The sequence below is a fragment of the Neophocaena asiaeorientalis genome, unplaced genomic scaffold (genome assembly GCF_003031525.2).
Source record: "Neophocaena asiaeorientalis asiaeorientalis breed wild unplaced genomic scaffold, Neophocaena_asiaeorientalis_V1.1 scaffold242, whole genome shotgun sequence".
Taxonomy (NCBI): domain Eukaryota; kingdom Metazoa; phylum Chordata; class Mammalia; order Artiodactyla; family Phocoenidae; genus Neophocaena; species Neophocaena asiaeorientalis.
This window is the reverse complement of record NW_020172451.1, coordinates 6,618,376-6,642,530: the sequence shown is the minus strand read 5'-3', so window position 1 is coordinate 6,642,530 and position 24,155 is coordinate 6,618,376.

Sequence of the window (24,155 nt, the reverse complement as noted above, 5' to 3'; positions counted from 1 at the left end):
CCCTACTCAACCGGCTCACCTCACCCCAACTTCCCCATTCACAAATCCCCCACCGTCCAACCGGCCCAGCCCTTCACAGCCCCCCCAACTTCTAAGCAGCCGGCTCCACCTCCGCGCCCCCTGCCCATCACCACCACCACCGGAGGTCAGAAACTCTTGGCCCACGGCCCGATCCAGCCAAAGCCGTGCTTGCTTTGACCTCATAGTAATTTTTATTTTGAATTAAAATTAATTCCCATCATTTAAAAATCGGTAGTTTTCACAGACAAATCTCCATTTCCAGCTTAGTTCGGAAAAGATGAGGCTCAGGCAGAAGGCTCTCCCCTTGCATCAACGCTTGGCAGCAGCCTTACCAGAGCACTGGCCTGCAGCTCGCCCCAGTCCCCACCAGGCCGGCCTGCCTCGCCCTGGAGGCCTGTGCCTTGTCACACTGGCACCTGGCCTTTCACACACCGGCCCCTTCCCGTGCCTTTGCAGGTCCCTTTCCATAAGATACCCACCCCCACCCCTTGAGGCCCTCTCCTGGGAAGCCTCTGCCACCTCCACACCCACAGCCGGTGGCCACCCAGCCCCTCCCTGCTCTCACAGCCCCCCAGGAGGTGGTGGCGCCTGCCCTGTCCTGCCCGATTCCTTGCTGGCTGGCACTGTGGCCTCTGCGGCTGCGCCCTCGCCACGGCGCTGCTGCTCTCTGGCTGGATTCTCCTTCGCATCCTGGCTCTGGGCCTGGCCCACAGTAGGCACTCAGTAAGTGCTGGCTGAGCGGTAACCAAAGAGGAACAGCCGGACTGGGATTCCACAAGGCGGCCTGGGCCATGGCGGGCACAGGGCACGAGTCCCTGCAGCTGATGTTCATTTTAAAAGCCCCAAATGTTCATTCCGGGCGGCTCTTGCCAACCAAGGAAACTAATGATTTCCATGCTTCATTTTTCTCCACCTTAATCCCACTGCCAAGGTTTCAGGGCCTCTGCTGCTGCTGCCCTCAGACTGGCATCAAATCCCTCCCTGAAGGTGCAGTCCACCTGGGGAGTGTCCAGGAGGCTCAAGGAAGGCATAACTGTGCCTCCCTCGCCCTTGTGAGGTCACAGCAGGCGTCAGGGCCACAGATCTGAGGTCAGAAGCTGGCCAGTGCCCATGGGGGGAACAGAGTAGCCCAGAGAGCCCTCCTGGCCTGGTGCAGCTGTGATGACTCCCCTGGGCAAGTGTCTCTGGTACCCCTTCATCCTACTGCTTCCTGAGCAGAAGACAAGTGGGCGCCAGGCAACAGCCACCCCTCTCCAGCTACCAGGTACACCACAGAGTTTTCTAAAAAGCTGTGTCACAAATCCAGCCAGATACCAGGATCCCATCTTACAGAGAAGAAACAAGTTCAGAGAGGGTGACCTTGCTAAGGTCACAGACTGTAGGGCACTAAGCCAGGAGCCTCTGTGGCCCTCCAGAGTGTCCCTGCCCCATAGCAAAGTGAGACCCCCTCAGGGCTGTATCCAAAGCTAAGTCTAGGCGGTGGGATTGGTCTGTAAGGGAGGAGATGCAGGCACCTCGATCCCAGCGCTGGTTCTGGGCAGGCCTCCCTCGCAGAGCCTTGCACACCTGAGCCAACGTCTCAGAACCCTGTCCCCATCTCCTCAACCACCCCCTGGCCACAGTGGCCCAACCAGGTGCCCTTTCAGTGCGGGGCCAGGAAGCAGGCCTGGCTCAACAGCCAGCAACCCTGAACAAGTCAAAAACACCTTCCTGGGCTTTGGTGTGCCCATCTGCAACATGGGGGAACAACCCAGCCTCTATGGGCTTTCGGGGGCACAAACACGACAGCAGATAAGGAGGAAGGAGAGTCAGGAGGTTAAGTGCTTAGGTTCTGAGGTGAGCTGCTCTGAGTTCGCAGTCAAATGCTCTACCCCTGATCTATACCCCCTGAGCTGGTCTGAGTTTGAATCCTGACTTCCCAACCTCTCAGCTGTGACTCACCCACTTGGGGCCTCAGTTTCCTTCTCTGTAAAAAGTGTAGGAGCAGATCATAAGACGATCAACTGACTTCAGAGACTGTAATGAGGCTGATGTGGGACAGTGCGTGTAGAACCACTCAGCACAGCCTGGCAGTCATAAGGTTCAAGGCTTATGACCTTGACCAGCAATAGTGAAAAGCATGGGCCCTGGAGAGTTCACATCCTAGCTCTACTGAACCAGCTGTGTGGTCTTAGGCAAGTTACACAAACTTGCTGGGCCTCAGTTTCCTTGTCTTTAAAATAGGAATATTAATGACAGTTCCCACACCATCTGGTGGTGCTGTAGATTAAATTAGACAACTCAGGTCCAATGTTTAGAACAGCGCCTGGCACCAGGAACACGTAGACAGCATTAGCTCACTGCTCGTTACTCTCAAGATTAGTAAGGGCAGCCAGTCCCAAGCTCAAGGACCCAGGACAGTCCCTTGACCACAGGCCGGGGAGCCCCAAGGCTGCCCAGCCTAGAGGCCTTGGTAGCAGTGACAGGCAGTGGGGAGGGAGGACTAGCTGAGTCCCTCAGGGTCCAGGATTGTCCTGGAGGCAGTCCTGTCCAGAGAGAGGCCCACCTGGACAGAGGGGCGAGGGACCCTTACAGAGGCCTTTTCTGACCCCCTAACTTCAGTACTTCCCGATTGTCCCATCTTTTACTGTCTCTGTAGTAACGATCAGTATTTTAAATCATCTTTATTCTCCTGTGGATGGTCTGTCTGTCTTTACCCTCCCTCCATATAAGCTCTGTGAGGACAGAAATTTTTGTCTGTCTTGATCCTTGTCATATCTGAGTCAGAGCCAAGCACATAGTAGGTGCTCAACAAACATTTGCTACTAGAAAATCAGATGATAACATTTAGCCAGATGGGTGGGATGGCAGAGCTCCCCTTCCCAGAAGACAACCCAGTCCAGCTGCTGCCCCTTTGTTAGCTCAGTCCCCCACAGCGGGGGTCGGGGGGCCAGAGTCCTAGCCACTCTGCAGCCAGGAAGCATGTCACTGTCACTGCAGTGCAACTGGGCCTCTTGGGTGAGGGAGGGACCCAGGCAACTTTCTGGCTCACAACTCATTTCAGAGCTGCCTGGTGACACAGACGGGCCCACAGGCTCAGGAAGGCCCCGTTCCAGCAGATGCAGCCTGGGACTCCTGCCCTAGAGCCCGGCAGGGCTTCTCCACCCCCGGAACTGGAGGGGTTTCCAGGCTGAGTCCCAGGATGTCATTTGGGGGCTGGGCTACCACCCCCTCCCCAGCCACAGTCCCCTCACGTGTGCATGGCACTCCCCCGTTACAGTTTACAAAGTGCGTTCACAGACATTATCACATCGGCTCCTAAACGCCCCCTAAAAACCACAATAAATCTCTCGCTCTGGCTCCCAAGCCCACCGGCTGCTGTGTAATCAGCCATCAGCAAGCAGAGGGGCCTCAGGGCCCAGAGCCTGCCAAAGCCGACACCAGCAGGGGCAGAGGGGGTTCCACGTGGGCGGGTAGCAGGTGGTGGGTGGCAGGCCCAGCTGGGGCGCTGCGGGAGCGAGGAGCAAGCCCGAGGCCCAATCCTGCAAAGGAGAAAAAACGCTGTCTGGGAGAGCAGCCAGCAGGGCTGGAGGGGAGAGGTCTGGGAACCAGACTGAGGGGTGGGGCAAAAGTCAGGGATGGGGACAGGAGGGTTCCTTAGCGCTTAGGAGCTTCGCGGGGCAGGTGGGCCCATGGCGAGGCACCAGGGGCCCAGGGACAGGCAGCCTCATCTGGCTTTTCACCTGCTTCTGTCCACCCCCGAGATAACAGCCCCAACCAGTTAGTTCCCCAGTGTGCCAGGCCTTCGTGCTTGCTGTCCTCTGCCTGAATGCCTTTACTGCCTTTTTGACATCCTAACCCTCCTTGAAGGACAGTTCAGAACTCTCCCACCTGTAGATCCCTCCCTAGCTTCCAGAGGCTGCACCTCAGGCCTCAGCTGTGCCTGGGACCCCTCTCCTTGAATTGTCAGGCCCCTTTCCCTCTTTGTACCTTGTGCCCCTGAGGGCAGCAGCTTTGCAGTGGTCCAGAGCCAACCTCCCTCCCCACCCCCGCTTCCCCCCGATACACACTGAGTCACAAGCAATGGCACGAGGCTGGGGGCTGCTGGCTGGCCAAACACCCCAGACCAGATGGTTGTAGAGGGAGGTGAGACCCCCACATGACAGGCCCAGCCAGCACTGCTCCTGTGTTTTCAGCCCAGCGCCCAGCTCCAGGCAGCCACCGAAAAAGAACTCCCCAACGTCTGAGCCAAGTCAGCCAGCAGCCGTGGTTGGGTTTTGTTTTTTTTACCATTTGCCTTGATTCTCAAAGTTATAGGAGCTCAGCTTACAAACTGTGGAAGGTTCAGGAAAGTTTAAATAAGCAGGGAGAGGGAGGGCCTGGCCCGAGGGGCCTGTGGCTGCCCTGGCAGGCGTCCTTCCCGCAGACAAGCCTGTGTCTTGCCCCTGCTGCCTGCCCGTCAGGCGGGTGCCTGGGCAGGCTACGAGCTTGACCTCTGGGATGCAGAGGCAGCCGATCTGTCGCAGCTGAGATTGTGGCTGTGTTGCAGAGGGCGTGGAACAGGTGGCAGCTTTTCTGCGGTCACCTCTGAAAGGATTGGCGTTTTCCCTTCTCCTTGATATGAAAACCAGCTGCTGGGCCCGGGCCCCGGTGGGCGGAGACACCGTAGTTCCTGTGAAGTGCGGTGTCTCAAGTGGGTCAAGGCAGTGGACGCGAGGGAGCTGGAGGCAGAAGGTGACGCCGGAGTCCCTCTCTGAGACCTCGGAGACGGCAGCCGGGACTGGGAGTGCGGAGCTTAGGGAAGCCCAGGGCCTGGCTCCTCAGCCTGGTGTCCCAACTCCTTTTCCCTGATGAGGGATTTGTATCCAGAAATATAAAGACCTCTTACAACCCAACAATAAAAGGACAGGAATTCCCTGTCGGTCCAGTGGTCTGGACTCGGCACTTTCACTCACGTGGTCTGGGTTCAGTCCCTGGCTGGGGAACTAAGATCCTGCAAGCCGCGTGGCGCAGCCAAAAAACAAACAAACAAAACAAACAAACAAAAAACAATAAAAGGACAAATAACCCAATTTTGAAATGGGCAAGGAATATGAACAGACATTCTCTAAAGAAGATGTGTAAATGGCCAAGAAGTACATGAAAAGATGCCCAACGTCATCAGTCATTAGCCAGAACCACAATGAGATACCATTTCTCACTCACTGGGATGGCTGCAGTCAAAAGACAGGCAATAACACGTGTTGCTGAGAGGATGTGGAGAAACTGGGACCCTCATACACAGCTGGTAGGAATGTAAAATGGTGCAGCCACTGTGCAAAACAGTCTAGCCACTTGTCGAAAGGTTGAACAAAGAGTTACTACACAGGGACTTCCCTGGCGGTCCAGTGGTTAAACCTCTGCACTTCCACTGCAGGGGCCACGGGTTCGATCCCTGGTCGGGGAACTAAGATCCCACATGCCGTGCAACACAGCCAGAAAGTTTAAAAAAAAGAGTTACTATATAACCCAGCAATTCCACCTCTAGGTATCCACTCAAGAGAAATGAAAACACACATCCACACAACAATTTGTACGGAATGTTTGTAGCAGCATTATTCATAATAGGTCCCAAATGGAAAAAACCCATCTGACGAATGGATGAATAAAATGTGGAAATGTGGTCTATCCATTCAATGGAATATTATTTGGCCATAAAGAGGAATGACGTACTGATTCATGATACAACATGAATGAATCTTAAAAATTATGCTAAGTGAAAGAAGCCAGACAAGAAAGGTCACATATTGTCTGATTCCATTTATGTGAAATGTCCAGAATTGGCAAATCCATAGGGACAGAAAGTAGATCAATGGTTACTCAGCCCTGGGAGTAGGGAGAAATGAGGAGGGATTACTAATGGGTACAGAGTTTCTTTGGGGGATGGTGAAGGTGTTCTAGAATTAGATAGCGGTGATGGGTACACAACTCTATAAATATGCTAAAAACTAGTGAATTATTCACTTAAAAAAATATATATATTTATTTTTTTCGGCGTTGGGTCTTCGTTGTGGTGCGCGGGCTTCTCGTTGTGGTGGCTTCTCTTGTTGTGGAGCACGGGCTCTAGGCGCGCGGGCTTCAGTAGCTGTGGCTCGAAGGCTCTAGGGCACAGGCTCAGTAGTTGTGGCGCACGGGCTTAGTTGCTCTGCGGTATGTGGGATCTTCCCGGACCAGGGCTCGAACCCGTGTCTCCTGCATTGGCAGGCATATTCTTAACCACTGCGCCACCAGGGAAGCCCGAATTATACACTTTAAAAGGATGAATTTTATGGTACGTGAGTTATATCGCAATAAAGCTTTTTTTATAAAAATGATAAATGTCTTGATGAAGCTAATTTTTAAATGAGAAAATGTCCCATACTTCAGTCTACCCCACAGGCCCCCCGGAGTTGGCCCTGCCACCTGCCCAGGCTTGGCCCCTGCTGCTCCCAAGCTGCCAACTTTGGACAAAGGTGGGGTACCAGGTAGTGGAGGCCTTGCTATGTGCACAGCACCCTGCTTCCTCCAGTGAGTCCCACTGGTGTCTGCCTCAGGCCTTTTGTTCCAGCTGGTCCTTCTTCCTGAAACACTCTCCCCCTCACCACCTCCTGCTCATCCTCTGGATCTCAGCTTAGATGTCTGGTCCTTAGAAAGGCCTTACCTGTTCCCAGACCCCGTGACCCAGTCTCTCTACTCTCACACAGTTCCCAACCTTCGATGCAAGCGTGGGGCCAGCACGGAGTACATGCACAATAAACCTTAGCCAAACGAGTGAAGCAGGAACAAGAAGTTCAGTCTGAGGCTGAACGTGTTGGGAAGCATGGGCTGCAGAGGGGATCAGGCAGGCCGAGGAGGGCCTGTGCAGAGTGGGCTCTCCTCAGGGCAATGGGGCACGATGAGAATGAGGAGGGTGGCATGCCAGACTCAGGTTCAAGAAAGATCTCTTTGGCTGTTCTGCAGGGGATGGAGTAGCAGTACAAGGCTGGAGGCATAAGGCCAGGGGGAGGCCATGGCCTTAGTCCAAGCCTGGAGAAGCAGGGCCCAGCCTGCGACTGTACAGGCACAGAGGAGTGACACACGGGGAAGAATCTGGGAGCCAAAATCAAAGTGACTTGGAGATGGCACCAATGGAGGGGAGACGGGGTCCAGGATGGCGCCAGGTACTGGTGGTACAGAGGACCAGGTGTGGATAGGGACATTTCCAAGTTAGGTGCACTGCAGTAGGACCACGTCTGGTGTGAGGTTATCCGAAGTGGCCAATTGTGGGACCTCAGCAAGTGGTGCCCCCACCCCACTTACCAGATCTATACAGTCACGCCCGATCCCATATCCATCCCCCTTGACCCCTCATCCTCCTGGGTCAGGTCTCAGCATCCCTACTGATCAAGGCCACAGCCTCCTCACTGGTCTACCGTCTCAAAACAATTTGCCTTTTCTCATTCGTCCTCCGTGGTGCCGCCAGCACAGGGTGGGCCATCCCCCAGCTCAGAAACCTTCAATGGCTTCCCACTGCCCTCAGAACAAAGGTCAGATGATCCATCAGGGCCTATGAGACCCTCCGTGGTCAGCTCACCTGGCTTTGCAGAATCCCCTCACCCCCATGCACCCTGTGCCTTTGGGTATGCCGTGCTTCCACCCCAAATGCTCTCTCTCCCTCTGTGTCAGGTATAAAGACCATCTCCTTGGGACCCGCCCCCCCATCCCTGCCTCCCTGAGTCTTGGCAGCATGGAGCCCTCAATTCTGTCAGTCTTTCCTGGAACCCAAACCAGTGACATGACCTGACCAAAGATTTTTAGTGATGGAGACTTTGCTTGAAATGACTTAGAAATGTTCAATAATGAGATCACATGTAGTCACAAACTTGTTGAGTGACCTTAAACTGGAAAGAAGTAAGATTATGCTTTGGTCGTGTTCTGCCCCGTGAAGTTGCTTCAGGCCTGGACATGAGATGTCAGTCCACGAGAGCAGAGATTTGTCTGCTGAGTTCATGGACACAGGCCCAGTGTCTGGGACAGCACCCGGGTAGTTGGGGTGCTGAGGTGGGGCTGGATGGGTGGGAGGAAGGGTGGTGGGTGGGCAGGGAAGAGGGTGGGTGGGTAAGTGGATGGATGAGTAGATGGGTAGGAAGGATGTGTGGAGAGGATTCATATCGGCCATGGACCACTTTAAGCCCAGCCCCCAGTCCAGAGCACAGAGAGGGTGACCTTTCCCGGGGTTGGGCTGGGATCCGTGTAGCCCCCATGGGCACAGAAAGCCCCAGCTTTCTAATCCACCAGGGGCTGCCAAGCTGGAGATCCCTCTTGGCCATGGCATCTGCTTGTTTGGGGCTCAGCCGCCCCCAACCCTTCACAGCATCCCTGGCCTCCCTTAGGGTCTCTGCTGAGCCTCTGGGCTCAGCCAGCCTTTCTAGCAGTTTGACCAGAACTCTCTGGAGCCATCCTTGACACCTCTGCTTGCTCACGCGCTCCCTGGCTCTCTCTCTCTCTCTCTCTCCCACATCCAATCCATCAGCAAATCCTGTTAGATTATTTTCAGCAGCCTCCTATCTGTCTCCCTGGTGCTGCCCTTGCCCCTCCCCCAGTTTCTTCTCCACTCAGCAGCCAGAGGGATCCTTTTAAATGGTGAGTCCAGGAGGCCTCACCATCTGGCCCCCATTTCCTCTCTGAGCTCATCTGCTACTGCCTCCCCCTCCCTCACTCCCCTCCAGCCATGCGGGCCTCCTTGCTATTCCTTGACCCTGTGAGGCACGCTCCGCTCCCTGCTCCCCGCTCCAGGCCATTGCCCTGGCTGATCCCTTGGGCTGGAATACTCTTCCCCCAGAGAGCCATCTGACTCGGCCCCTCACCTCCTTGCCGTCTCTGCTCAAATGTCACTTTCTCAATTAGACCTTCCTTGGACACCTTCTTTATAAATGAAAAAAAAAACCATCCACCCCTTGTTTCCCTTCCCTGTTTTATTTTTCTTCTTAGCTCTTATCACTCTGGACCACAATATATTTTACTTCCTTATTATGTTTTTTGTCTGTGTTCCTCCATCAGGAAGTGATCTCCATGAGGGCAGGGGTCTTGTCCACTGCCCTGTACCCAGCACTGAGCATGGGGTCTGCATGGCACAAATGAGGTGCTCAACAAACACGTGCAGAATGAAGGAAGGAATGAGTGAACCTCTCCAGGGTCCAGGCTTTCTCCTCCCTGAGCTGGCCTGCCCTAGGCTCAACGCCCATGCAGGTCCTCCCAGCCCCATCACTGCCTTTATCCCCTGGCCACTGGCAGCTCTGGCCCACCATGCGGCCACTTTGAAGAGTCCCAAAGCCCCTCCCCTGCCTGAGGGCTGCCCACACCCTCTCAGAGGCTGCTGGGATGGGTGCAGGTACCAGTGGCTTCCAGAGCTGAGTTCAAGGGAAGATGATCCAGGGCTGGCCCACGCCCCACTTGGTTCAGAACCACTTATGGTTTATGCAGCACCTTCCCCAGCGGGCCCAGGTGGACCCCAGCAGCTGGGACTCCCTTGAATACCACCCCCCGCCATCACCTTACATTCTCCTGTTCTTCCCCCTTTAATCCTCGCCTGACCGGGTAGACAGAGTGGATGGGGTCACTGAAACTGGAGCTCAGAGAGGTCATGTGAGCTGCCCAGGGCCCCCAGCGAGGTCCCGGGCTTCCCTGGTGCTGGGCCGGATGCGACTGGGTAGAGGGTGCTGGCTCCTCCCTTGCCACCCCCGCTGCACTGGGGACAGTGAGCTGGGTGGTGGGGCCCACGCACGATGAGCTGACAGGATCTCCAGTGAAATCAGCTTGGAGACTGAGGCCAACAAATCGATGAGCAGTGACAGCTCGACTCAAACGTTTCACACAGACTTCACGCCATTGCGGTTGCAGAGACGTGGCTCTGGAGACCGGTGAGGGGAGCCTGTTGGCCACAGAGGTCAAGTGTATGTGTGCGCGTGTACGTGCACTGCACGCACATGTGTGTGCGTGTGCCACAGGGTAGAGCACCCATGAACAGACAGATCACCATGGGTCCCAAAGTCTACATCTCCTCACCCCAGTGACTCCAAGGGGTGGCCTGGCGATGGGGAAGGGCACCCAGGAGGGAGAGAAGGGGGCATCTGGACTACCCGGCAAAGGGCATAACAGGACAGAGTCCTAACCAACGCACAGCCCGACGCAGGTGCAAAACCCGACTCAGCTGCTTATTCTCTGCATTTCAGGCCTAAGCTCTCTAAGCCTCAATTATACTATCTGCCAATTGGGTCTAACAATTCCCACATTGAAGGTTAGTCAGGATTAAACAAGACGAGGTAGGCATTCAATACACGATAACTATGTAGGTTACCGGTAGTTTTATTAGATCTCACATTTGCACAGGAGAACAGGCTGCCCATTTGTTCTGGAAGCTATCGCCAAGCCCCCTGCTTCTGCCTTGCAGTGAGCAGGACACCAGACACAAGGCCCTACCCTTAAGAGACTCACAAATACTAATAATGACGTGCACGAACGTGTATGTCCCAGCCGGCTGACTTTCGGAGGCGGTGTGGTTTGCTGCTTTACAAGCACAACCTCATTTAATCCCCTAGAGAACCCTGTGAGCTGGGGGCAGTTGCTGTCATCCTACAGAGGAAAAAACAGAGAAGTGAAGTAGCTTGTCCCTGGTCACCCAACGGGCGAGGGGCAGAGCCAAGATTTGAGTCAAGGACCTTCCTACCACGCACAGGCAGGACACGATCCTGCGTGACCTGAGACACCGACTGCTCACATCAAGGCGGCACCTGGGGCCGTGGGAACACTGGGGAAGGAGGATGTGAAGAGGGGTGGCTCAGGAAGAGATGGACAGGGAACTCCACTGCACAGGGACTTAAAGGCATGACGGCTTGGACAGGAGAAGGGGAAGGGTAGGCCAGGCAGGGAAGGCAGCCCGGGCAAAGGCCCAGAATGGTGACAGGGCAGCCCAACCCAGGCCTCCTCCCTTCTGCCTGGCTCCACCCTCCCGGCTGATGAGGCTCTCAAGGGCCTACTCACAACTTCTTGCCTCTGCCCGTGCTGTTCGCTGTTTGCATGCTGTGTCCCTTATTCTTCTCCCTTCCAAGCTCAGCGGGGGCAGGATTTGAAAACAAGCCTTCTGCTTCACAGAAAGGGTGAGACTTAAGCCAAGAGAGACCCAGGGTAGAGAGGAGTCTGCCAGGAAGAGCATAGTGAGCAGAGGGAACAGAATGTGCAAAAACACGAGGGCAGAGTCAGGACTGGGCCTGGATCTGTCCTCCTGCAAAGCCCAGAGTCCCCACCACCACCCACCAAACTCCAGGGCTGCAAAGCCAATGCTCCTTCCACTGCCCTGCCCGGGGGACGCAGGATGCAGGGGACGCTCCCCCCTGGGGATAAAACCCCAGCTCCAATGTTGTTCAGCCCAGATGCTGCTTCTCCCTGAGCCTTGGCTTTCTCTCCTGTGACATGAGATGGTAGGCCCACCTCAAGAATTATTTGAGCAAAGGTAAGGAAAGTCTCTAGCACAGAGTAGGTGCTCTATAAATACCAACTGCCTGGAGCACCATGACAGAGCCCATTGGAGTGAGATTTCCCCAGATCTCTGGGTCCTGGCATTGAGCCATTTCCTAACCAGGGAGCCAGGAAGCTCTGGAGGGCAGGGAGGCTCTGGGCTAAGCCTGGGTGGGGCTGCGATTTAGAGCAGTGAGGTTATTACGAAGATGAAATGTGAGCCCTGCCTCCTGGAGGCCAGTGTCAGTGGTGGCAAGAGGCCTGTGTCTGCCCTCAAAGCTGTGCTTTTCAAAAAGTCATCGTGCGGGGGGGACTTCCCTAGCAGTCCAGTGGTTAGGACTCCACGCTTCCACTGCAGGGGCCCCAGGTTCCATCCCTGTCCGGGAAACTAAGCTGTGCGGTGCAGTGGAAAAGAAAAAAAAAAAAGAAAGACGTCATTGTGGGGCCTCCCCGTTACTCAAGGTACCCCATGGCCCAGCTGACACATGAGACCAGGAAGCAGCTGTCTGGAACCCCTAGCCTGACCTACCCCCCCAGCTCCCCACGTCAGGGAGGCAGCGGGGCCCGCGGGGCTGCTCCACAGGCACAGGGCTGTTGGAGGTGGCCCCTTTGCCACTCTACCCTCTAAGCTTGGCTGTTATAGGGGAAGCTTGGGGGCCGCAGGAGGGGACAGTGGCACTTACTGGGCACCTTTTGTGGGCTCCTTGACTCCTAATGCCTCTGACAGCTAGGTATTAATATCCCCATTTCACAGATAAGGAAACTGAAGCTTGGAGAGGTCAAAGAAACTTGGACTGCTCAATCCAACACGACTTTAATCTCCCCTCCCTCCACTTGCAGAGGTTGTTGAAACTCCTGCAAAGTGTCCATCTTGGGCACACCTGGAAGAAAGTTCTTAGCGTAGGCTGAAATTAGCCCCGTGAAACTCCCGCTTTAGGCCCCAGCACCAGCTCTCAGCTGTACATGGCCTAGGCCCTCTGTCCCTAAAGCAGCCTCAGAGAATGAACCCAGCAGGACCTCCCCATTTAACCTGTGTGTCTCCCCTGGGTAACTGCTCCTCTCCGAGCCTCAGTCTCCCGACCTGTCAAATGGGGATAACGACAGGCCCTCTTTGAGGGGTGGTTGGGAGGCTCCAGGGAGTCAATAAACCTGGAATATTCCAGGAGTTTCCAGAGTCTTCAGAGAAGTTCCAGCCAAGGGGAGAGGCTTAGAGGGTTTCCAGAGGCCTGACTCACCTCCCCCAAAGGAGGAAGTGGCCTTGATCACGGCAGCCCTGCGGTGGGGGCATGGGACTCAATCTCAGAGCCTGGCATGAGCAGGTTCATCACACCTGTGCGATGGACCTGTGCGATCCTGGCTCCCCGAGACCTGGCCCACCCACAGGTGGCTCAGTCTTGCGAAAGGACGGCAGGGAGTGGGGACAGGTAGGTCTGGATTCAAGTCCCTTGTCTGCCACTTACCAGCTATGTGGTAATGTGGCTGCCAGTCACCTCTCTGCTCTGAGCCTTGGCTTCTCCAGCTTCGCGGGCCTGTCTCGGGGCTGTGGTGCTCAGCCGAGTGTGAGGCCAAAGTTGGGTGGCCCCTCAAGTGGAGAACCAGGCATGCTCCAGGGCTGGCCTCCGTTGGGGACAGCCAGGCTGCCCCTTTCATTGTCTTCCCTGCCTCGCTGCTCCCTGAGGGAGCGACTGGAGAAACACATCCAGAAGAAAGGCCCCATGTCTTTGCATATTCTGTTCCCCCTGCTCACCATGCTCTTCCTGGCATTCTCCTCTCTACCCTGGATCCCTCCCTCCAGGTTTAAGTCTCACCCTCTCTGTGAGGCAGGACACGCAGCAGAAAAGGCACATAGTCAGGAGTCCACTGATGTGAAAACTGAGCTGCAGAAAAGAGAAGTGATGCATCCATTGGAGGGGAAGAGCCAGGATTCCAGCCCAGGCTCAGCCGCTCCTCCTAATGCCTCTCCAGGCAGCACTTAAGACCCTCCTCAGTCCATCTCCGCCAGCCACGCCGCCCACACTCATTCCCACCTCGGGGCCTTTCCCCACATGGTGACCCCAACCTGGAAAACTTGCCCTTCTCTCCACCCACCTGACCCCTATTGACTTTAATATGAGGTTACCTGCCCACCAGGCCGGTCCTCAGCCCCTGGAGCCCACTGCCCACCTGTCTGCTTGACCCTCCTCCCTGCCCAATTTCTATTCACCTCCCAGGTGGCTCTGAGTATGCCCCCTCCTTCAGGAAGCTCCCTCGGACCGACTGGACCAATTCCTCCTCTGAGCTCATTCCCGGACACCACCCCACTCCACCTGCTTCGTGATTTCTGGCTTGGCGTCTGTCTCCCTCCTCAGACTCGGGCTCTGTGGGTGGCACAGGAGGTCCTGTTCACATGTGTCGTCTCAGCACAGAACCTGATACAGACCAGGCGTTTAGTACTTGCTGTCCCTTCATGGAATCCATCCATCTAGCTTTTCATTCGACAAACGTTTATTGAGCATCAGGGATACAGCAGTGAGAAGACAGGCAGGGCTCTGCCCTAGTGCGGGTTACGTTCTAGTAACAGACACATACATGTATAACATAAGGTCACATGGGAATAGTTGCTGAGGAGCAACAGAGCAGGGAAAGAACCACCCAGTGGGGAGAGGATGGGGCGGGGAGGTAAGGGAAAGTCTCTCTGAGCAGGTGACATTTGATAGATGTCAATACCAGAAGGAAGTAGATACTGGGGAGAAGGAAGAGCAAGTGCAAAGGTCCTGAGGTGGGAATACACGTGGTATGATGGAGGTCAGTGGGCAAGATGGGGGGTGGCAGGAGCTGAGGGCAGAGAGGGAGCAAGCGGGGGCCCCAGGCAGGACTCTGCTTTGACCCTGAATGAACTGGGAGCCATTGCTGGGTTTTGGGCAGAGAAGTGCAGGATCTGGCCTAAGTTCTAACAGGGTCACTCTGGCTGCTGCATAGAGAATGGATTCCAGGGGGCCGAGGGGGAAGCAGGAGAACCATGAGGAGGCTGTTGCACTCATACAGGTGGGCAGTTCAGGTGGAGAAGGGGTCAAACTGCTGGTATATTTTGGAAGTAGAACCAACAGTATTTGCTGATGGTAAATGGGGGGTAAGGGTGGGGTGGAGAGAAAGAGAGCTTGAGATTATGAAAGAGAGAGAGAGACAGGAGTCAAAGATGATCCCAAGGTTTTTTGGCCGGAGGAACTGAGTGGAAAATGAAGGTGCTGTTACCTGAGATGGGGAAGGTTGTGGAGATGAATTTCAAGAGCTCGGTTTGTGATTGCTGAGGTGAAGCTGCCCCCTGGCCATCCAAATGGAGCTGTGGCAGGCAAAAGGCATCGGTTGGACAGGCCTGGAGTTTGGGAGAGAAGACCAGGCTGGGTGTGGGCACCTGCCGTATGAGTCCCCACGTCTTGCACATAGTAGGTCGTCAGTGAGTGCCTTGTGAGGGACACAAAGCTGGCCATAGCACAGCTCCTGACCTGTAGGTAAGGTGGACCAGGGCCCCGCGGGCCAACCACGGAGAGCCGCATCCTGAGGGGGGCACAATGGGCCCCGCCAGCATTCCTCGGATAACATGGCTGGAGGGTGGTCTGGGAAGGCCTCTTGGCCAAGCTGGCATAAGAATCTTGGCAGACAGAGATGGGGCGGGCATTCTGAGAAGGCAGGGCCTCTGGCTTTAGGGATGAGGTGGGGAACAAGAGGGGGAAGGCCCAATGGAGCCAGTGGGCCTGGGGTTAAGTGGATGGTGCAGGAGCCCAACCCCTGGCTCTAATCCAGGCTCTGGTACCTGAGGCAAGATACTTAACCGCTGAAGTCTCGTCTTTTCTTCTAAAATAGGAATGATAACCATATCCCCTGCATGGGCTGGTGTGAGGATCAAATGAGTTAATCCATGTAAAGTACCCAGAATAAAGTGATGGCAGGTTCTCGAAAATGTGACCTACCCATTATTACTGAGTCCAGAGAAGGCGGTGTGCTCCAGCTGGGAGAACGAGAGAGAAATGAGGGGAGAGAACAGTGCATGAGGCCCAAGTGTGACATACCTGGGGCCCAGTTAAGGGGGGGAACTTTATTCCCTTTAGGCAATGGGGAGCCACGGAATGTTCTGTGCAGAGAGAGGAGCGGTGCTCTATTCAGTCCTCGATTATCCTCTACCTGTGCTCAGCTTGACGCACCCACTCCCATCCCAGGCCCAACAGTCCCACCCAGCAACCCACCTGCTGGGCTCAGGGGCACGTCTCACGTAAGAGCTAACGCTTGGTGAGCTCTTAACTACATTAGTTCTCTCAACTGCCCCGTGTATGAGGTTTGTCCTATTATTATTATGGTTTGACGAATGAGGAAACCAAGGCACAGAGAACGTCACACAGATCAATGTCGTCACGCAGATGGTGGCTGGCAGAGCCGGGACACGAACAAACCGAGGCAGTGGACTCAGCTCCAGAATCTCCCCCAGCCTTTCCCGGCTCTGAGACAGACCCCAGAGCCCTTTGAAGTGGCCGGGCATGTGTGGAGCACCCAGCACTAAGTTTCTCCCAGCAGGCAAGGCGGGGTCATTATGCCCACGCCCAGGGGCAGAGGCTGCAAGGTGAAGGGCCCCACAGCTTGTCCACGGAGGAGCTAGGACTCCAATCCCAGTCCCTTAGACTCCACATGCCCGCACTAGGGACCTGGCAGGCACAACACCTGGAACCCAGAGCTTCCTCTAACCTGAGCCTGCATCAGGGGTGAGCTCCCTCAGCCTGGAGCTATTTCTGAGATCCTCGCTCCCCTTTGGGAGGATGGGGAAGACAGTGGATCCGTCCTCCCAGGCTGCCCTGGGGCTCGTGTCACAGGCCCCTTCACTGTCTGTTCCCCTCCTTTATCCTTTCAAAGTGGTTTTTCATCCCAAGAACCGACCTGGCTCACCAGGTCCCGGCCCTGCCCTGCAGAGAGGAGACTGAAAATCAGGCTTAACTGCATCCTCTTAACAGTTTCACAGCCAGAAAAACCAGCAGAGGGAAATACAATGTTTGCAGACCGGGTCAGGTCCAAGGTCACTCCATAAAAATGGATTCCTAGAAAAACATAAACCAGCAATTTACCCAATGAATTTTATTGCTCAAAAAAAAAAAAAGCTATCCCATTTGAATAACTAAGGGAGAGAAACCATTCCCAGTTCCTCCTTTATTAGTGAATAAGGACACACAAAACTCAACAGACATGAAATGTTCACATGCAGCTTCAGGACTGATTTATTAGCCGCTTTCGTTTCATAAAACCCAGCATTTTCTATTAAAATAGGATGATGTCCAAAAGGTCTGTTTGCTTTAAGAAATTGTATTTAATACAGGTCAGGTCCTAGTTTTATTTTTTGTTTTTTAAACAAAGCTCATATTCTCCTGACTCCACGCCTGTTACTACAGCCAGAGGGAAACTGATTTCAGAATCCATCTGATAATGTCGGATTTCTTTGTGGCATCCACTTCATCGCTCAGCAGCCAGCCATGATGTCATAAGCCCATCAGATTTCCGGTAGGGGGGAAACGCTGGGGAATTGGAAAGAATGGATGTTTCTTACCCGTCAGGAAGGGGAGGGAAGGGGCTGGGTGTGTTTGGGAGGCGGGGGACGACGGGAGGCAGGCTCAATGTTTGTGATATTAAATGTCAGGCAGAAACCTGAAAAATCCAGCCACCCAGATGTTTTCTAAATATCCAGATGTCTGGCACCGAGCAGACCACACTCCTCCCGCCCCCTCCCGTCCCAAGAGGAGCTCGACATTTCGGCTTTGACCTCAGGTCTCCAGCGAGTGCGGGCTGCCAGGAGCTGTGCATCCTTGAGGCTGCCCACCCTCGGGTTGGGAATTTTTTCTAAATCTTTACACATGGATGACAGGAGTAACTACGTCCAGATTTTTAAAAGCTGTTGAAGCAGTGATTTGAAAAGTTCAGTCCCTGGAATTAGCTTCCACGGAATACACTATGCAAGCCAAAAAGGAGGGAAAAAAAAAATCCCTCAGCCAACACACACACAAACATATGTGACTCTTAAGCCATAGGAGTTAAAAACCCAAAACAAAACCAGCAAGTCTGAGAACCAAGGACTCGGAACTGACACTGAGAAGCGATGAGCCCTCCCACAGGAGCACGCTTCCCCCAAATCAGAAAAACACCAAACAGCTTTGTTCTTCCTGACAAAGCCCCTCGCTTCCAAGGAACAGACAGTTGCCAACAAAAGCACAGGGTAGAACTAATTTACACTCAGACTCGGGGTTTCGAGGAGTCATAAAGTACAGAAATGGAAATGGCTTTGCCTGGGAATCTGCCTCCCCACCACTGGCAATAGGGACCCCCGGGCGGCCTGGGGGAGCCCCACAGGCCACAGACGGAGCAGAGTCCTGGCTTCCAGTGGCCTGGCCACACGCCCACTGAGGCCACCTCCAAGGCCTGTGGCTAATTGCTCCTGAAAACGAGCCAAGAACGGCAGGCCCCTGGGGCCCAACCCTGCAGACTTCACAGGGAGCCAGGAGGAGAGGCAGCTGGGGAGGGGACCACCTCCAATTAGAGATGAGTGCTTGGATAAAGAGGAAAGGGGTGGCCAAGGGAAGGTGTCTGGCAGAGGGCAGGAGGAGGTGAGTGGGGGCTCAGGGCTGGAGGTGGGGGGCTCAGTGGCATCATCTCCTAGAACAACCCCTGTGCTTTTCAGATGCAGAAATTGAGGGCTGAGAGTGGCTGAGTGGCCCACCCAAGGTCACCAGGCTAATTAGAGGGACAGCCAGTACTGGGGAACAGAAAACACAGGCGTGGCATTGCATGCCTCTTCCCTGAACGTTATCTAATTTAATCCTCACAACACCCTGTGAGGGAAGGATTATCATTAACTTCAGTTACCAGAGGAGCCAATGGAGGCGCAGAGAGGTTAAGTAATTTGCCCAAGGTCACACAGCTCGTCATTAGCAGAACTTGGCGTGAACTGCTGAGTCGCTGCCCGACTCCAAATCCAGTGCTCTTTCTGCTGGGTCGGGGGGAGGCAGTTAAGGTTTAACTGGGAGCAGTGAATCTGATTTAAATACATCTTTTTTTTTTATTTGGTTTTTTTTTTTGCAGTACGCGGGCCTCTCACTGCTGTGGCCTCTCCCGTTGCGGAGCACAGGCTCCGGACGCGCAGGCTCAGCGGCCATGGCTCACGGGCCCAGCCGCTCCGCAGCAATGTGGGATCTTCCCAGACTGGGGCACGAACCCGTGTCCCCTGCATCGGCAGGCAGACTCTCAACCACTGCGCCACCAGGGAAGCCCCTAAATACATCTTTAAAATGCTGGTGATCCCCATAGAACAAAAGGGAGTAAATCATTGCAAATTATTTTTTTTTAATTTTTTAACATCTTTATTGGAGTATAATTGCTTTACAATGGTGTGTTAGTTTCTGCTTTATAACAAAGTGATCAGCTATACATGTACACATATCTCCATATCTGCAAGTTAATTTTTTAAAGCAATTCCAGTCAGGAGGGCTGGCTGGGTGGCTGGGTGGGGAGCCCGTTTTTATTCCTTCGCTGCCAGGGCCTGAATAAAGCATGCAGACTCTCTAGCTGTGCGTGGAGGCCGCTCAGTCCCCTGAAGTGGGGAGGATGGGGGGGGCACTAAAAGCTTTGTCAGGCGTCTGTGAGAGCATAGTCTGCCACAGGAAAGCTGCCAGGCGCACAGGTCTGTCAGAGCCAGGGGAGGGAGGACTTCACTGAGCGTAGAAACGATGAAAAATGAAAATAAGTGTTGCCCCTCTAAGCCTGATTCCTACTTTCCAGCCAGGAGTTTAAATGAACTGTAGATCACCTGGGCTGCTATTTGTGGCCCAGAGGCCTGACTCCAGATCAGAGAGGCACTGCCCAGGGTCCTGGCTGTCCAAGATGTGGGGGGAGGAGGGGAGTTACTGTGGCCCTGTACCCTGGCCATCCTGGGGACCCTGCTGGCCACCACCTTCTCCCAGAGTGGTATTTGAAGGAAACCAAGCCTCCCAGAGCTGGGACAGAAAAATGAGGAGTAGGCTGATCTGAACTCAGAGAGCAGCACAGTCACCTGTCTCCAGGCCTCCCCCCAGAAGGGTCTCTTCCCTTCCTGAGGGCCAGGCTCGGCGCTCCAGTGGGCCATCTGTGCCAAGCCTTTTCCTGCTCTCTTCCTCACCGGGCCCGCTGGTTTCTTTCACTTTGTATATCTGAACAGCAAATGGGGTGTGGAGCCCAGGACTCAGGCCGGGGACGGGGAAAGAAAAATTTCTGCTGTCAGGATGCCTGACCTGGCTGAGCAGCTCCTGTTTTTCTGGGGAAATTCTACTCATCCTTTATTCGCTTGGCCTACCATCTACTCAGAAGAGATTCAGGTCCTGCCCTCATGCCTCTTACAGTTGATGGGAGGAGACAAACATCAACCCAATAATGACATAAGAATGTCCATGGAGGGAGTGGTTCCCGGGCTATGAGAGCCTGGCATAGGGAAAGTGTCAGGTCAGGGAGGTCAGGGAAGGCTTCCTGGAGGAGGAAGAACTGATGATGAGGCATTAACCCTTCTGACTCACTGTCGCCTCTGCAGAGAAGCCTTTCCTCATGCCCACTCAAGGTTGCCTCCTGTCCCCATTCCTTTCCTGACTGTTGTTCACCAGCTATGTCCCTGCACTGGTCTGAAGTCCTGTGAGGGCAGAGACGGGGTTTGTCTTGTTCACCACCGAGTTGCCTGTGCCTGGGACACAGTCGATGTTTGATGACTACTTGTTGATCAAAAACATAAACAACATGTGCAAAGGACCTGTGAGGAATCACAGAGACTAGGAGGGTGTGTGAAAGTAAGAACGGGGCCAAAAGGCACAGAGAGGTGGGGCCACCCTGAGAAGCACCCTGGACCTGTAGGTGTCCCTCCAGCCTCTGGGCCCCCTTCTGCCTTTCCTCTGTGGCAGAGACTGGGGTTGGGTGTCTTTCTTCTCCTACAGAAGAGTGTCACATAGCTACCCTGCCCCACTTGATCTGCGCCAGACACAGCTCCCCTGGGTCGAGGTAGGTGAGCACTAGATTCACCTGTCCCATACTCTCCCCCCACCTTCCCTCCTCCATTCATTCCCTTGCCTGATGCTGTGAGGCCACAGGGAGCCACAAAGGGGCAGGGGGAGGCAAATCCGGGGGTCCCGATCCAGGGCCTCCTGACACCCCACCCCCAGGTTTCATCTGCGTTCCCCCCCACCATCCTGGCGCCATTCCTCCTCCCTGAGGCAGAAGTGGAAGGAGAGAAGGAGCAGGGCTCCGGGCTTGGACCAGACCGGGTTGGAGTCCCCTCAGCTGATGACCAGCGCGTGTCTGGACACCAAGCTGGCTCTGCCCCTCACAGGTGAAATGGAGATGCCCCAGGCTTCAGCGGGGACAGAGCAGGTGCTGGGCGGACCTGCCTGAGAGGCTCGAAATCAATCTCTGGTTTTCCTCTAGGGCTCAGTTCAGTTACTGCCTCCCCAACTCCCTGTGCCGCCTCAGCTGCAGAAGCTGAGGCTGGGGTTTGGGCTTCCCCCAGGGCGCCTCTGGCCCGGGGAAGCGGCTGAGGCCGGTGGCGGTGAGCGGGGTCCCAGTCCCAGCGCGGCGCCTCCGTCGACACGCGGACCCTCCGTCCGCGCCGCGCGCTCCTGCAAACTTTCTGCGTCTGCCACCCGCCCGCGTGTACACCTGCTCGTGGTTCTGCGGCGCGGGTCCACACAGCCTCACCTGCCCCCGTGTCGCTGGAAGGTGCCTCAGTCATAGTCCGAGCCTCCAGGCTCACCCGCCGCGAGTTACGAGGACCGTCAACCCCAGCCTTCGGGAACAGTCTCCACTACCTCGGGGTTTCGGGGGCGCCTCAGCCCGCTCACCTGCGCTCGTCTACACCGCCTCGGCAGCCCCTAGGTCACTGAACACGTCTCAGCTCAGAGGCCGCGTCCACACCGCCTCGGAGATGCCTCATCTCTGGGGCCGCGTCCACACTGCTCAAGGCTCACGGGACCCTTCAGAGCGCGGACCGGGACACAGATCCCGCGACAGCCACTCAGCGTGGGAGGTGGTGCTCCGATCTTCTCCGGGTGTCCCCCACGCCCGGAGACGCCCGCGGGGGGCTGCTTACCTTGCCCGCGGCCTCACGCTCCTGTCCAGGCGATACCGTCTCTTTCATACATTGGTGCAAGATTGTCGATGGTGAAAGAAAATGTTGTATATCCTCTGCCGGTCACTTGGCAGTTCCCCACCCTCCCCCCTTTCCTCTTTTTTCGGCCCTTAAGACAATACTGGGCCCCAGCGGCCGGCCGCCGGCCAGGGAACTCCGGGCAGGCGCGGCTGACCGCGGCGGGGCGGGCCTTAGGCGGGAGTGGGCGGGGAGTGGGCGGGGCCTGGAGGGCGGGGCACGCGGGCTCCGGCCGCCCTCCCTGGGGAAGCCTTGGTCCGCGACTCGAGCTCCTATTCCGGCTCCTGATTAGTCGGCAGGCCGGCGATGCTGGCGCCTGATTGGCTAAGGCAAAGAAGGGGTGCAGACAGTGGGGGTGTGGGGTTGCGGGATCCATTCTTTGCCTTTTCTTTTCCCCTGTGTCCGCCACTACTCTTTTGGGTCCTCCTGAGATCTGTATCCTTTTCCTCACTGCTTCTGTACACCCCATCATAACACTTAACTACCTCGAGGGTAATGCGTTTCTTTGTCTTTTTCTACCAAATAGGTAGAACCTTGAAGTCAGGACACCGGGTTTGTGCCGCTCACCGCTGTATCCCCAGGACCTGGCACCCAGGAAGCGCTCAGAACATGTTGATTGAATTCATGGAAAATGTACATACAGGTTTTTAGAGCTATCTTTAAGGCTGGTAACATCCCTAGAGGGTGGTATTACTATTCTCCTTCTAGAATGGGGAGACTGAGATGCAGAGAAACGCTGTCACTTGGGACATGCTTACATCACTGGACCTCAGATCCCTACACAGCGGTGCCCTGTGGAGTGTCCGGGCCTGAGTTTCCCATCTATCAAAAGGGAGTGGATTAGATCAGATGGGTTAGAAGGTGAATCGTTTCAATGAACAAGGTGCACCGAGCGCTGTGTTTGGCAGTACGAGTGAGACAGCCCTGCCTTCGTGTTACAGTCCTGGTAGCCTGCAGCGCCCTCTCCCTCTCTGACCACCCCCTCCCCCCCAGTCACAGCGGAAGTTAAAAGCACTCTGCTCAAACCAGTGTACCTTGCCCACTTCTGAGGGTTTTGCGGGCATGTGGGAGGATTTTCCTGGGGGAGCCACAGGGGTTATCATTAAGCAAACTGACTTGAGCAGGCACGCTGTTCTGGGGGGAGGGCAGTACTTGGGAACCTCCACCTCCCAAGAGAGTCGTTTTGATTGCAGAGTGGTCTCTGATATGGGATAGGGGAGAGAGCTTCCTCTGACAGAGGAGGATGTAGGAGCTGCTCCTGGAGTTGGGTGGGGGAGGGTTAATCGACCAAAGAAATGCTGAGATCCTGGGCAGTCAGATCCAGGTGTGCAGAGGAGCCAGCTTGGTGGCACAGTGAGTTCTCCCTGTGTCTCTGTCTTCACATGTCCTTCTTATAAGGATGCCAGTCATTGGATTTAGGGCCCACTCTAATCCAGTATGACCTCATCTTAACGTCATTACATCAGCAAAGACCCTATTTCCAAATCAGGTTACATTCACGGGTACTGGTGGTTACGGTTCCAACATATCATTTTTGCAGTCACAGTGCAACCCACAACCAGACCCAATATGGAAAGACCATTCTGGTCAGAGGGAAGCAGAGCAGGGGCCCTGAAGCTGCACAGGGTAGGTTACCCTCCTAGCTGCCCACTGCTCTTTCGGGGCTTCTCTCCAGCTCTTCTCAGTTCCTGGTACCTGGCAGCTGCCTAAACAGAGCCAGGAGGGAGCTGACCCCCTGGATATCAAGCCTCTCCTTCCAGCAGACCCTGCTCAGCCTGGGACCCTGCGGAGAGCCCAGCCTGCCTTCCCTCCTCCCCCTGCCTGCCTGGCCCCCACCCCCAGCCCCACCTGCATCCCACATGCAAGACGGACAAGGACAATAAAAGCTGTTTCACAAGCAGGTGGTGATTAATTGCCAAGTTAATTAAAGAGGCAGTAATTACTCTCGGATTTCAGAGGAAGGAGTGATGTCTTAGGCAGGGGTGGGTGGTCAGCCTTCAGGTCTCCCTGAAGAGGTGGGGACAGAAGATAGAATTTGAAAAGCCAAGAAGAATAAACAAAAAACATTTTAAAAAACAAGCTTCAGTCTTAGCTATATAGCTATGGTTTTATTTGACAGAATCAGGTGATGGGCTTAGATGTTTAAGCCTGTCTCCGTACTTTCCCATCTTTGAAATATTTCATTAACAACAACCAAAAAAAAAGGCCACGGGGAAGTTAAATATTTCTAAACTCCAGTTTGGGATTTATAAATGTCCTCAAATACACGTTGCCTCAGTTTACACAGTGGAGAGGACCTTAAAATTATGTGTAAATCAAATCCCGTTTGCCCACCCTGTACATCTTAACGCAAGTGATGCTCTATCTTCATTTCTATTGATTTTCCCTGGCAGAGGCGCAGGATTCTTTGCTTTAAGTGTCAGGCTCTCTCTGTCAAGTAGTTAATGACCTATAAAGCACTTAAAACGTACTGGAGGAG